Genomic DNA, 16,400 nt, shown 5'->3' on the forward strand with positions numbered 1-16,400 from the left:
TATGTTTGCAGCACATATAGATACATATGTGGACATACTATGTGTCAAGCCTTTGTCTATTGGTAGTTATAATCTCTATTACCTCCTCACCCTTATTCAATTTACATGTGTATCTATGGATTTACCAATGGATTATTGGTATTACAGATAGAGAAGGGTTGTGAATGTGATAGTATTTATCTTTCTTATATTTAAATTTTGTTCCTCCCTATGTCTTCCTTAATTTGATCAATTTGTGCTGACCTTCATCTATTTTATATACCCTTTCCTTGCACCCAATTAAATAGGTGTTAAACTTCCAGTAAGTGATTTACCTTTAATTCCCTTTTCCTTTTATCCCTCAAAGAAATTGTATTTCTGGGAATAAAAATTATCTTGATTTGTATACTAGTGATTATATGCAATATTTCTCCTTTTATGATATACAAATTGCACTCAGAATAATGGCTTCAGAATCCATCCATTTTATGTTTTGAGATTTATTCATCTTTGTTTTAATTTTTTTTTTAAATTTTATTCTTTTTTTTTACATCACCATTTATTACCATTTATTTTTACATCACCATTCATTTTTTTCTAATATTTTTAACTTTGCTATTAGTGCTGTTTTGAGATAGTATTATGTTGTTTACATTTTCATACTTGAATCTCTTTAATGGCTAATGATTGCAGGAATTTCTTTATGAGTTTATAGAGTGCCTGAATGTCTGATTTGATAACATATCTTTTCATGTCATTTGTGTCTTTTTAAAAAATTTGTCTTTCTGTTGCTCAGTTGTTAGAATGTTCTAGAAATTTGACAAATTAGTCTCTTCTCTGATATGTTGTTGCCTTTGAGGTCACTCTTTATGAAGTGTTTATATATAAATATTTTATTTCTAGATAGTTCTAGTTGCCTAGGTATATTTTAAATGCATGAGGCAGGAGGGAACTGAGGCAAGTGGGCAGTATGGTTGCAGAATGGGAGGTTCTGAAACTTGGCTGAAAGGACAGATGAGTGTAAAGTATGGTTCACTTATACTAGCACGTTCACTGCTCAGAACCGGACATACATCATGTTTGATTCTAATTGAGATTGGGCTGCGAACTTTTTTTTATGATATTTGTGGCTTAAGTTTGACATTTTAGTCTTGAATCTACTTTAAGTTAGTTTTTGTATACAATGAGAATTGGATTCTGCTTCATTTTTACGCAAGTAGATACCTATTTTGCGGCATCTGTTGTTAAAGAGATGATGTCTTTCCATTTTAATGGTACTCTATCCTTTGTCAAGAATCATTTGACCATAGATAGCTAGATTTATTTCTGGGTTCTCAATTATGTTGTATTGTTTTATATGCTTGCCATTGCACCAATAATTAATTGTTTTGACTACTATGTATGCGTATTAGGTTGGGGGAATAGTCAATCTGACAACGCCTGCTTCATTCTTCAATAGTGTTTCTCTAGACGGATGTCTCTTTCCTTTTCATACAAAGTTTAGGATGTATCTTCTAACTTTCTAAACAGTAATTCTGGAATTTAAAGCTGAATTTTGCTAATGTTTATACTATTAATATAATTCTATATTATTTTTCCTTTGGGACAAACATTTCATGTTTATAATGCTTTTATTGTTCACAAATGCAGCACATATTAAACGTCATTTCTGTATATTTAAATAATTATATTAAAAAGATTTAATAGTTATATAAATAATATTGTATATAATTATAGAATAATATTAATATAATATATGTTGTTGTTCGTTGTTATGTGCTGTCGAGTCGTTTGCGACTCATAGTGACCCTGTGTACAACAGCCCTAAACCCTGCTCTATCCTGTGTCAATCGCATTGCCTCTGACACACCCATCCCGATTACCCCAGTCACTGAATCAATAAATAATGTTATACATAAATATAATTATATATAATAATATACAAACAGCATATTTTTTATTCATTAATTTGTAGATGACATTGGAGTTTATTTTACCTTTTAGCTATTGTTAATAATGTTACAATGAACATTGCCATGCTTTATCTGTTTAGGTGTTGTTTTCAAAACTTTAAGCTAGATATAAACCATGAAACCAGGTTGTCTACTAATGCTGAATAGAGTTCAACTCATAGCAATCTTTTACCATTCCTCAAAATTACTGTAGTGAGCACATGCAAACGTATTTCGGAAGGTGGGTTTTTATCCTGGATAAGATTTTGAAACATGGGTTTAAAAGTGCCACAAAGCTATTGTAAACTGTTTTAAACCCACTTCTATATAAAAATTCTTTTATACAAGTAGTTTTTGACCTTTTACTCTTTGTGTTGACCTGCTTTAAGTCTTCCCTTTATATCTACATGTCTTTTAACTACTTCAGTACAAAAAAAGGACATAATGCCATCCTGTTAAATACAGAAAATTTAGAATCTGTTATATAAGAGGATTACTTCAGAACAAGTTTTTCATATTTCCTTTAGTGTTCTTTACTATCCAAAGCTGTGTGAGTCTTTTCAGAAATTTTCTAAATTACAATGTATATTTTTTTAGAAGACTACAAACCACTCCTCAGCTTTATGTTACCAAAATAAGATTTGTTTAAACTGCACTTGATTGTCAGAGCTACTCATCATTTCAAGATGAAATACTATTTTTCCATAATCTGTTGTTATAAATTTTGAACTTTGACCCATCTTTGAATTTCTGAAATAAATCTTTCTATGCAGACTTATGATAATGCATATTTTTTAAAATAAATTGGCTCTTGGCTTTGATTTGCTGATACTTTGTTTTGAGGTTTGTATTTATAATTAGAAGTGAGATCAAACTTTAATTATCTTTGCATTCTTTGGAAAATTTTGTATGGGGCCATAATTTTGACATTTTTTTTATTCCACAAGTATACATACATATAATAATTTCAAAGAATGTTAACACACACTAGGGTATTATTCTCATTTCTTTTTGGGTTAAGGCTACTGTCTTGAATTTTCTTCAAGTAATACATCGCCAAAAGTTGAATATCTTTCTCTCAAATTTATCTGGAAATTTCAAATACACAAATTTTCAGTGCTCAAATGATCATCTGTTACATGTGAATAAATCACACCAACTTCTAATTTTCCAAAGTTCTCTTATATCCTAATTTTTTCCCTTTTCCCTGATTCCTGAGCAATTTTCTTTTCTCATGGTGATTTTAGTGAAAGTTCACAGAGACTAGTTCTTCATTTATTAATATAACTTCTCCTCATTTCCCCTCCCAATTCACTTTGTAATGCTTCTCCTGTTGTTAGTTTTCATACACATAATGTCTATTTGTCCATTTCAAAGTTGTTAGTGTTAAGGGAGGGGATTGTCTACTTTCCTTTCATAAAGTGGCTGGTGGATTAGTACTACTAACCTTTCAGTTAGCTGCCTAAGCTTGTCATATACTGCTATTCCACTAGTGCTATGGTTGAAAATGGAATTTTTAGATAATAAAGTAATGAGGCATTTCCTTTTTGTTTGCTCTTTTTGTAATATTGAAGAATGTTTTCCATTGAAACAAGGCCATTGTATCTTTCCATAAAAGGTGGGCACAGTCAAGTTCTACCTTCTTTTCATCCTTGCAAAGAGCTGTCATTTTTCATGTGTGATTTCAAGTGTTTATTATTCAGAAAGGCTTTCTTAGACTTTGATCTTGACTTTGCTACGTGGATGGGTGGGATCCAGAAGCCTTCAACCTGTCTTGCTAGAGGACTGAAGAAAGACATCGTAACTGGTGGAACTAAGGGAACTTTATAACACTGACCTGATTCTGAAGATCTGCGTTGTTTATCAGGTGTCCTTTTAGAAATTTTGAAAACAGTTTTATATCCTTTGTCTTTGCTCCATCTGCAATCATGGGTCTTCACCTGCCTCAACTGCAGACATACGCTTCACTCATTGAGTAACATCTTCTTTATCATCAACAGGTGTGGACCTCACATATGAGGATGAGCTGACCAGATTGTGGAGAGACTGCCTGACAGAGTCCTGGATTCAGAGTTCATAGTTTTATTTATGAATGATTGAAGGGAGAACTGAACTGACTTGGCATTGTAAGACAAGACTTGCCGGGTGACTAAGGAAATCAGAAGCTTCTTGCATTTGTCTTGCTGGATTGAACCTGGACATTGACTGTGTGATATCTTTTGCTCACACTCCCTCCAAAGCCTGTTTCTCTATCCATTGTCTTATTCCACCTACCCCAGCCTGTTCCCCTAATAAAGCCTACAGCTCATGCTATAAATATTAGACCCAGTTATTAGTAGGAGTAAGTGCAGCAGGTTGGGGATCATGTCTTATCAAGGGCTTTGTTTTTTATATTCAATATTATTGATGGAGATAGTTCTTCTTTATTGATAGTTGAAGTTAAACTCAGCATTCCTCACATCGTCCTAGCTCTCCATATTGTCATTCATCCTGTTACACCATGCTTGAGAAGTTTTCTAACTGAGAGATGTTATTTTACTGCCAAACTGCATTAAAGTCTGTTAACATCCCTAACAAATTGCATAATGGTTGGTATGGTTCTGTGAAGTCTGTGTGGTCACTGAAATCGATTTTGTACTTAATAAAGTTTTATGGTTAGTATTTGAATTAGTAGAAGTAAGTACAGGAGCATGAGATATCATATCTGACTTTATGTTGTTGTTGTTATATGTCATTGTGTCACTTGTTACTCATACCAACAACAGCTATATACAACAGCCCTGAACCCTATTATATTTTGAGCCAAGCTCATTGCCTTGGACACACCTACCCCCCTTACCTCAAGTACTAAGTCAGTCCATCTCATCCACGGTCTTGCTCTCTTGTACTGTCCCTCTACTGAGGATGTTGGTAATGGAGACAGTTTCCCTTTGTGGAGCTAGGAGAAGTCAGTGTTGTCTTTCTCTATAGTAAGAAACTGTTCTACAATCCCAAAGGCAGATGGTTTGAATCCTCTAGCTGCTCTGCAGGAACTATTTCTGCCTCTACAAATCCACTGGGAGGTCAGCTGTGAGTCAGTTACAGTGCAACTGTACAAAACAAAAAACAACAAATCAGTAGGAAAGGGAATTCTAATGGCTTCGGGGTAAGGGATTGCACCAGCTAGTCTACAGAAGAAAGACGGACAATCTCTTTTTATGTGATTTACTTTCTCTTAAATATGCGCTGGAAGGTCAGCTGTCAGTCAATTCCAGTTCAACACTACACAACAACAACAAATTAGGAGAAAACAATGGCCATCGAGCCAGTTTATATTCATAGTTACCACATGTGTTTCACAGCAGCAAACTGTGCCACAAGGTTTTCAATTACTATTTTGTAAGGAAATCACCAGCCTTTATTTCAAGACAGCTCTGAGTGGCATTGAACCTACAAATGCTTGTTCAACTGATGAGTGTGTTGATCATTTCAGTACACAAACATTCTACTAACTACTCTAATGGGTAATATCTGATATCTTATTGTGGTATAAGTGTGTATTTCTCTAGTGACTCTAGATACTGAGGGTATTTTTCATCTGTTTCTATTTAAGTCCTCTATCAAGCTTTAATTTTATTATCTGCCTTCTCATTGTTAAGTTTTATATATATTGAAAATTAAACCCTTATCATACGCATGGCTTCAAAATATTTCCCCCCCATTCTGTAGTTTGTTGTTTTGCTTTCTTGATAATCTCTCTCCTGCAGAGCTGCTGATGGATTTGAACCATCAGATAGGCCCAGCCCTTGGGCTGGCAGTGCAACTCTCTATGTACTATGCCCAGAGAGTTGTCTTAAGGCTATCCCTAGATTATAGGCATTGAAAGTAATGTACATGTAAATGTAGATATAGATACAAAATGTAGTAAAGATAAAATTAATTCATTGTCAATGAATACAATTTCATATTGGAGAATGAAAATAGTGGTAAAATGTTGAATATGAAATGAGAAAACTTTTGAAATAAAAGCTAGAGGGGCTCAATATAGTTGAGCAAAGAAATTACTTAACATTACTCAGAAAAGAACTGAATATAGAAAGTAAAACATCACAAAAGATAAAAGTTCTTTTTCCCTCATTAATATTTTACATGGCTCCAGTGGGCATACATAATGCAAATAAAATTGACTGATACTTTATGAGAAGTCAAAAATGTTTATCAATAAGAAATTTTTATTAATAATGTACTTTATTGACATTTGGGGGTTTTTAGAGCTGTGGGTAAGGAAGGAATGGAGTAGAACAAGGTATAACATAATGATGGATTTCAATTAAATTAAAAGCAATGTGAAATAGATGTAGAAACTTCAAGTTAAGTGAATTGTAAAATTTTGCATATTATAATATAGAAGCATACAGAACATTAAACCATTTCAAAGAAAGCAAGCAAAGTCATATATATGAAAATTTTGTCGCCTCTATGCCTCAATTCAATGGATTTATTAAAACTCTGTAAAACAGGAATAGATAATCATTAAAGTTGATTAGAAAACATAGCAAGGTAGATAAAAAGAGATTCAGGATGCATTTAAATTGTTTTGAAAATTTATGCTGTTCATTTCAGTTTATCTATTTTCCTCATTTATTGTGACTCAGTCTTTATAACATCCTCAGTACATAGAGTTGTACCTATTAGATTCACTTCAACTAATCATACTTTCTTTGAAAAGGCAATTGTCCTGAGCCTATGTATTTATACCTTTTTGTACACTACGTTTAAAAAGACTATCTTTGTTATTGTTGCTCTCATTAGGTACTCTCAGATTGATTTGGACTCAGAGATTCCAATGCCCTGAGTTCGACTGTCCCAGAGAATTTCTTAGACTTTCTGAGAGCAGCTCACCAGACCTTTTTCCCAGATACTTTGGGAATGGCTTTGAACTGGTAACTTTTCTGTTACTAGAGAATCACATAAATGCTGTATTACCAGAATTCCTTGATTCAGAGTGAACTTACCTAACAAAATAGGCATGCCTCAGAGAGTTTCCAAAGCTGTAAATCCTATGGAAAATCACCGGTCCATCTTTCTCTTGCTGAGAACATGATGGGTTACAACTGCAGCCTTTTCAGTTACCAGTCATGTGCTTAACTTTCACATCACCAGGGCTACCTCTTTGGTAATGAGAGTATTAATATAAAAAATGTTAATCATCGTTAAATGTGTGTAGTTGGATTTGTGATTTAAAATTTTATTCTTTCCTTACCAAATTCTATGCTGAATTATCTATACTAACTCTAAAAAAATTGTACTATTTCCATGGTAGATGTGTATACTTAGTTGTAATGGTAGGATTCTATGTTGCGGATAAGATCAATAAAATAGAACGTAAGTTGGCAAGAATTCTCATAGTGTAAAAGTATAAGGATGTGATCTGAATCTAGATGAGATGTCAAAGAAAAACAAAAGTGTGCTCCGGGAGATCATACTGTGTTAAGGATAAGCCTGTTAATACTGGAGCCCTTGGAAGGAAGAGTCTAAGTTGGATTAGGTTGCTTTACCACGTCGGAGGAAAAACTCCTTGGTTCACAGCAGTCTTCGAGTTTCACGATGGGCAAAGGAGACCACAGAAGCCTAGGAGCACAATGTCCTCGTACACATTCTTCTAGCAGACGTGCAGAGAAGGGCACCAGAAGAAGCACGCTAAATCTTCATTCACCTTTGTCGAGTTCTCCAAGAAGTGCTCCAAGAGATAGAAGACCATATCTGTAAAGGGAAAGTCAAAGTTTGAAGAGACTGCAAGAACTCAAAATGCACGCTATGACAGCGAGGTGAAAAATTGTGTTCCTCCCAAAGGTGATAAGGAAAAAGATCCAAATGCTCTTAAGGGGCCGCCGTCGGCCTTTATGCTGTTTTCCTAAGAACATTGTCCAAAAATTGAAAGTGAACACCCAGGACTATCCATTGGGGATACTGCAAAGAAATGGGGTGAAATGCGATATGAACAATCATCTAAAGGTAAACAGAAAGTAAGGAAGCTAAAGGAGAAGTGTGAGAAAGATAATAGCTGCATACGGTGCCAAGGGTGAGAGACAAGCAGGAAAGAGAGGTCCTGACTGAGCGACAGGTTCAAAGAAGAAGAGTGAACCAGAAGATGAAGAGGAGGAAGAGGAAGGAGAGGAAGAAGAGGGAGATGAAGATGAAGTGGCTGTCATATAATGTGCGTAGAGTAGGTGTGTGTGCTCAGGCATTTGTTAGCTCAAAATGAGAATCCAAGTGCAGCTCAGTACTAGCTTCCTTTTAAAAATTGTACAGGATTTTGTAAAGCTGATAAAGATTCTTTGCAGAGAAAACACTTCTGGAAAATGCAGGTTGTAGATTTCTGACGGGCTAGTATGTACGAGGTTTTAAAGCCTCTTTTGTTGAATGTTTCTAAATATGTAAAGGTTTTATAATTTCTCATGTGTAGTAGCTCAGCAGATTCCTAGGAAATTAGTATCATTAGTAAATTTGGGGTTTTTTTATAATGTTGCATTTTGGTTTTTTTATAAAGTTTTAATAAAATTATGTATATTTAATAAAAAAAAACTATGTTCAGTGAAATAATAAAATGGGCTGATGTAGCCACTAATTTTGTAAGTGAGGAGAACTCAGGAAGAAAATTCAAAGTATCAGGGACAAAACTTGGGCATTTTTGTTTCAAAGGAGCACTCTGACTACACTTTTTCTAAGACATCTGTTTTTTCTTTCAGTAAAGAGTCCATGAAATATCTGTACTCTTCTTCAACACAACTTGAAGACATCAATTTTTTGTCTGCCATCTTTTACATATCGCTAGGAGATGCTATTCCTTGAAAGGAGGCTTCATAATTGGGAAGATGACGGTCAATGAAAAAAGGTAGACCCCCAATGATGTGAGTCGACATAGTAACTGCAGTAGTGGGCTTAAGTATATCAGAGAGGATGAAGATGACAAAGGATAGAACAGTGTTCAGCTCTGTGGTTCAAACTCAACTATAAACTATGAGTTTTATGATTCATACTCAACAGCAGCTAACACTATAGCAAAACCTGAAGAAACATCGTCAGAGATTCTAAGTTCCAAAACAAGAATATCCATTCAAATTTTTAAAAGAGGAAAAGAAAATTATGATGTTGAAGACCAACTTGAAGTTATATCAATAAGAATATGGTCGAGAGAAAACAATCAGAGAGAAAAATCTAAGGTATTCTAGATAGATTCTCATTCATTCATAAATTAAAACAGTGTCATTGGAAACAGAAGGCAAGGTAAATATTGAAATACATGAAAATGTCCGACAAGAGTGAAAAATAGTTCTACGCTTACACCTTTCAGAGTATCTATAAACATTAATTTTTTTCAGTATGAAAAATGATTTATTTTCCATATTTATCTAAAATAATTGACTGTAGATACATAGAGTAAAAAGGACAGTTGATTTTTAAGATATACTAATGTATGTTTTCTTTTGAAGTCATATTTGTGGTAAGTTGTACTCAAAAGGTATGTGATTATCTAGCATTATGGTCAAAGATGCCTCTTTATAAAGAATAGCCTCTTATTACCACATGTTCAAAAGTGAGATTAAACTATCATCCTTGTCTCTAAGGAGAACTCTGTGCTTACTTTCTTCAAGACATATCAGTTTGTCCATTTGGCAGTTTATGGGATATTCAGTATTCTCCAGCACCACAATTCAAAGGCATCAATTTTTCTTCTGCCATCTTATTCATTGTCCAGTTCTCAGAAGCATAACAAGTGATTGAAAAGACCATGGTCTAAGTCAGGTGCACCTTATTTTAAAATTGACACCATTGTTCCTCTGCGCTTTGGGAAGGTCCTTGAGAGTAGACTTTCCCAAAAGCAGACTAGATAATTGTAATTTCTCTTTAAAACTAATTCAAACAAGTATAGTTCCTATAACTTATGTTTATAATGTAAAGAAACATTCCATAAAACCAAAAGTGTACTGTTATAATTGATCTTGATAATATCTGACAACCTCTTATAAAACAGTTATATGTATGATGAGAGATGGTCATTACAAATAAGTTAATAGGCAAATCATTAGTAAACAGTAAAAAATTTAAAAGAAAAACTGCAAGTCCTCTGAGGAGATAAGGATATATTGGGCTCAGAAATTCATTTTTTTTTAACCCAACAGGTAACCTCACTCAAAGAAGCCATCTGCTGAGCAAAGCAGAGCAAAACAAATTTTGCTCAAATACTGAAGCTAAATACTGAGAACAACAGCCATTATAAATCATACAAATGTATAAGGACATTTTGTCATATTTACAAAGTATACAAAGTATCTATAAACAGTATTTTTCTTGGATCAACTAGTTTTTAAAATGCTGACTCTTAACTAAAAAGTAGCTACTAAACATGGGAACAAAAGAAATACTACTGAGTACGATATTTACTAAATTATATTCTCTAATTAACCATTCCAATTAAAGCACAATGTGGAGGATTAAATTAGTCAAACTCCTAAATTCTTGGCACACTATGATCACATGCACCCAAATGTACTATCTCTTGCCTGCTAAATTGGTTTGTCGTTTTTTCTCATTTATCTCCCATTCCACTAAACATAGTTCAAGTAGACCTAATTTGTTTTGAAATATTAATGTAAAATTTTATTTTGTAATGTTGTGCTATTAGTGTACGTTGTTGTTGTTTTGTACCATAGAGTTGGATCTGACCCGTACCTGATGCTCTGGTGTGTTTTCAGAGGCAGTTAATCACACGGGAGTTAATGGCCCATCCTCCTACCATTAGTGCATATTAATAGTATTTTTAATATATTTTCTCATCCCTTACATGTTTTACTTGACTTCTAATTTTGTTTTCCATATGTATCTCTAAATGTTTGACTAGTCAGGTATAACATAATAAACCAAAGCATTCGACTGTGTGCATCACAGAAAAGTATGGTTAACATTACAAAGAAAGAGAATGTGAGAACACTTAGTTGTGCTCATGAAGAAAATGTACATAGATCAAAAGGCAGTTATCAAAACAGAACAAGAGAGTACTCTGTGGTTTAAAAATCAGGGAAGTGATGCTCCAGGTTTCTTAGTGTCTAGAGTTAATAATTCAGATGTCATCTCTAGCCAATAATTGACTGTTAGTTTGTGCTGTCGTTATTATAGTATGAAAGCGAGAGGATTAGAAAGGGTAACAAGCCCCACCCTTCTAGAACCTTCTAGAAGTTCATGGGACCTTAGCACCCTTTGTCTTTTTTCTTTAGGAAAAGCTCATTCATCTGAGACATAATTTTCTGCTGCTCACTAGTTTCAACACCTCCAGCCTGCATTACCCGTAGTTGCCATACAACCATGCCATAACTGATAGTCTACAAGAACCTGGCCATGGCTCACCAGTTTCCAAACCCAGAGTGCTACATACAGTTAAATGAGTCATTCCCCTAACAGGTCTGAGTTTCTGGTAGACCTTGTAGAGGATCATTGCACCCAAGGGATATAAAGGAGCTAGGAAAATGAGAAAAGGAGGTCCTCTTGGTGTCAAAGAATCATAGACTTATATGACAGGTCAAGAAATTGGAGCTATGTTGATCTGACATTTCTTATAAATAGTCCGCTATTAATCTTAGCAGGAGAAATTATGAGTTTTTAATACTTTTACCATTCTTTATAGATAAGCTAGTAAATACTTTGAGAAGCTGGAAAGTATGAAGATGAACAGTGTCTGGATTGGAGGAAGATGTATTAACAGCCTGCAATATGCAGAAGAAAGAGTCTTGTCTCCTAAATGCATTATGACCAGAAGCCCTTACAAATAAAAATCAAGACCTAAAGCATTAAGTATGGGTTACACTGCAAAACTAAAAATTAAAAAAAAATCTTCACATTGGGAACAATAAGCAATATTATGATAAAGAAAATTCTGAAATTGTCAAATATTTCAATTTACTTGAATTTGCATTAATTGTTTATGGGAGAATAAGTCAAGAAAGACATTGATATTAATAATTATTTATCAAGCTATAGTAATAATTCTAAGAGATACTGTCAGAGCACAGGTAACCAAGAAGTTGCGCTGTAACCTCGAAGGTAAATTGTTTGAATCCACCAGCTGTTTGGTGGGAGAAGGATGGGCCGTCTCCTCCCATGTAATTAACTGCTTCTGAAAACTTGCAGGAGGCTCAATTATGGGTTGCTTCCAACTAGAGAGTATACAACAACAAAAACAACAACAATGAACAATTTAATTTTGCTATGAATTTCAAAGGGATTATCGTTGTTTAAAATACTGTATGGCCAAAGAAAAATGGTGCAGTAATTAATAACCATAGAGCCTGGCTTTGAATCACTATTCTATAACTTTATGAGTATATCACCTTTGAGCTTGTTTAAAAATTCTGGCTCAGTGTTTTGAAATCTATATGATTTTAGTGCAACCTCACACATTTCTTTGAACACTAAATTACATTATTCATGGAAGACCCCAAACACAGAACCCAACACCAGAGAGAACTCACTAAATGAGTTTTAAGAATCCTTTTCTCCAATATTTCATTAATATGTTTAGACTTCTCTAATTAGGTACAGATAATTTTTCTTCCACATAATGTTATTAAGTAAATTAAATATTCATGAAGGGATATAAATTGCATTCAAATGAGCTTTAAATAAATTAAATTCATATCAATTTCTTTTCATAATTTTGCTGCATATAAATTCTGTATTGTTTTTATAGCTCAGATGAACAAAGCTCAAATCAGAACATGAATCTGTGAAGCCAAAAACCTGTTCACTCAGCATCTTCTTGCATTTGTAATATGCTCTGATAGATGCTTTCAAAGGTTACCAGGACAACAAATGCTATCTTAAAAGTTAACTAAATCATATACTAAAGAAAGGCATACTATTTTCTATTCATTTGTAAATACATACATCTAAGACCTTTTCCACTTTAGCCTCATTTATCTTTAGTTGCTTTAAAATCTATAACAAAACCTTAGCTTCAAAGGTCAATAACTCTCTTGCCCCCAATTAGACAAAATTTACCACATCTAGTTATGCATTTTATGCAAATATGTAATATATTAAAATACTCATTAGGGAATAGTGTTATAAGGAAAACTATACCCTAGAAAAGTTTGCTTGTAAAATTTTATGAATAGTTTATATTCTTAGGAAAAATACTTTTAATAGCAGGAGATCTTACTTTACTCAGTAAAAGTGGAAAATCGTAATTAAGAACATTTTGATAAAAAGATATATATTAGGGTCAAATAGCAAACATCAAAGTTAAATGCCATGTTTTTTGAAGATCAAAGATTTATTGTTCAAATTTTCATCTCAACACGAATAGAATTACTTATGCTTACTCTAACTACTTGTTAATTCTTATAATTAAAATTGAAGTATTTGTTTCCTAAAATTGATGAGAAAAAATTACAAATATAACTTAGTAAACTCAGTTAAGCTGAGGGTTTGTGCCCTTCAAATAACATGATTTAGTTGACTAGCAAATAACTTAACAACCATATAAACATATGGTTGGATTTCAATATCACATCACAGTACTAAACTTTTTGAAAATAAAATATCAAGTGACATTGCTTGAAAGTAAAATTCTATAATTTATTTGCATTTAACTTATTCTGTGCATGAAAATATATTATCAGATATACTTTTTAAATTTTTATCATTCTTATACATTATGTCTTATAAAATTAATCACCAGTGGACTTTGCTCATCATTATCCTGTCTTTTTCTTTGATCCTTCCCATTTACTTCCTCCAGCCTAACCACTCATCAAACTGTGCAATCATTTTTTTTTTAGTTTTTTTTCTTCTTTTCTAAAGTATCTCCCACCAGTAACCTAAACTTTCTTTTCCCCATATATTACTGACTTTTATTTCTGAAGAAAAGATTGTATGGAACTACAGTGTAGTTCCATAGATATATAAGCATTTGATTGAGTTGTTTCTAGGTGCCTTCCAGTTGACTATGACTTAGGGTTACCCGATGAAAAACAGATCAAAATCTTGCCTTATCTTGCCTCATTCTTAAGACCTCCAGGATGTGTAAGTGCATTGTTGTACTCACTGTATGAATCTATATCATTGTCTTCTATTTTGCTAACTTTTCCTTACATAATAGTCTTTTACATGGACTACATGTCTCCTGACAATGTGTCCAAAGTATACGGTAGCTTAGTGGTAAGAACTGCACTGCAATCCCAAAGACATGTTGTTTGAAGCTACTAGATGCTCCGCAGAGATGGACAATCTCCTCTCCTGAGAATAATTGTCTTTGAAAACCCACTGGAGGGTCATCTATAGGTCAGTCTGACTCGATGGTACACAACAATAACAACAACAACTCTAGGACCACCTTGCTTACATGTCCTCTGGTATAGATTTGTTAATTCTTTTGGCATTCCACTAAATATTTTTCTCCAACACTTCAATTGAAAGACATTGATTCTTCTTTGGTCTTCCTATCCATAGTCCAATTTTCACGTGCATAGGATAATATTACGGGTTAGGTGAGAGATGTTTCAGTCTTTAAGCTGACATCCTTATTCTGTAGCACTTTAAAGAGTTCCTCGAGAGAAGATTTGTCTAACACAACTCTTCTATTAATTTATTGATTGCTGCTAACATGGGTGTTGATTGCGTATTTAAGTAAAATAAAATCCTTTATAATTTCAGTCTTTTCTTCATCTATCATGGTATCTATTGGTCCTCATGTGAGATTTTATTCATTTATAAAGAAATAACTATAAATTGTCAAGATAAATATTTCAGTTAAGGGAAAAGTAGAGAAGACAGTGTAAAAGTAATATACTAGTAAATGTGTGTATAAACTACATAATAGGACAATAAATGAAGAAACATTGGAGTCACATTGAACTGATATTTGAATTCCTAAGCAAAACATTTAGTTGAGTTGGGTTGACTATTTTTATTCTAAGCTTCTGTGAACTACAATACAAATTGATGTACTGGTGGTAACTTCATAAACATGACACAAACAAGAAAAAAAAAATCTAGAAAAAAACCCTATAAAATATCTAAGTAGTATATGTTAAACACTCTCTACTTATTTACATACCTACTTATTCTGTACACTGAGCAAATTATTTGACAACCTGGACTTTATGAAGATAGTTACCATCATGGTAGATGGAGAAGAGATTAAAACGAAACAATTTCATCTTACTTACATCCACAATTAATATCCTTGGCACAGTGGTTTGGGAATTAGGGGACACACTGTACTGGGATAATTCTCAGTTAGAAACCTCTTCAAATTATTGAGGAGTAATGATATCAGTTTGAGGGCTAAGATACTTCTGATTTAAGTTATAGTCTTTCTGGTCACATCTAAGAGTTAGATAATAAATAAAGATGACAAAAGAAGAATTTATGCCTTTGAGGTATGGTGTTGGAGTAGAGCACTGAATATCCCATGTATCCCAAAAGAACAAACAGATATGTCATGGAAAGGGTGCAGCCAGAGTGCTCTTTGGAGGCAAGAATGAAAACATACTTTGGACATTTTACTAAGATGGATACTCCTTACAGAAGGACATTATGCTAGGAAGGATGGAAGGGTCTGCGAAGGAGAGGAAGACCTTCAACCAGATGTATTGATGCTGTGACTCTTGGATGGGTTCTTGTGTGTCAATAAGTGTGAGGATGGCACAGGATAGAATGGAGTTCATACATTTTGTTCTTAGAGTCACTGTGAGTCAACCTCAATTTGATGACACCTAACAACAACAATCATGGTGATAATATGTTGTATACATTTCTGGAAACTCTACAAAACTCTATAAACTCTCTTACAAATGTACAGAAATGATGGTAATTATAGAACAAAGTTCAGGTCTTTTGTACAAAGCTTATTCTGAATCATATTTGGCTCAACAACACTTAACCACTGCTAAATGATACTAGTGCTGTTATATCTGGAGGAATATTCTTCTACTTTGCACAACACTCTTTGTCTGTGTGCTGTATGAGGTAACCTGGGTTGGCTGTGATGCTGAACCCTGTGCCATGGGGATATCAAACACCATAATGGTTTCTCATTGTGGACAGTGTTTGGTGGAGTTCCCAGATGTAAAACAGGTTGGGAAACAGGAGTGGCATCCACTTCCTAAACCACATGCCTCTGGACACTATATGATCTTGGAGAAACAGTGAAAGCTCTGGAAAGACATTAGGTCTTTTTTCATAGAGTCACTATGAGTTGATCTCAACTGGTAATTAACAACAACAACACGGCAAACAATACATTCTATATTATTTTTCTCTCTTAACAAAATTTGGTATAATTATATTTCATCTTAGATTAAACACAACCCTTATAAGAACTAATGTTACAGGAAAATATCTATTATAGCTAATCATATAGAAATTGTTCAGTAGAATAACCAACATTCTTGAATGTTTTCTCACAAATATGATCAATGACAGGTTTAA

At 33.7% G+C, this 16,400-nt stretch overlaps 1 pseudogene; it reads left to right on the forward strand.

The window, feature by feature from the left end:
• Nucleotides 1-7,252: 7,252 nt before the first annotated feature.
• LOC102867394 overlaps nt 7,253-16,400 on the forward strand; it is a 25,008-nt pseudogene continuing 15,860 nt past the window's right edge.

The sequence above is a fragment of the Elephantulus edwardii genome, unplaced genomic scaffold (assembly GCF_000299155.1).
Source record: "Elephantulus edwardii isolate Elephantulus edwardi_28Jun2011 unplaced genomic scaffold, EleEdw1.0 scaffold00261, whole genome shotgun sequence".
Taxonomy (NCBI): domain Eukaryota; kingdom Metazoa; phylum Chordata; class Mammalia; order Macroscelidea; family Macroscelididae; genus Elephantulus; species Elephantulus edwardii.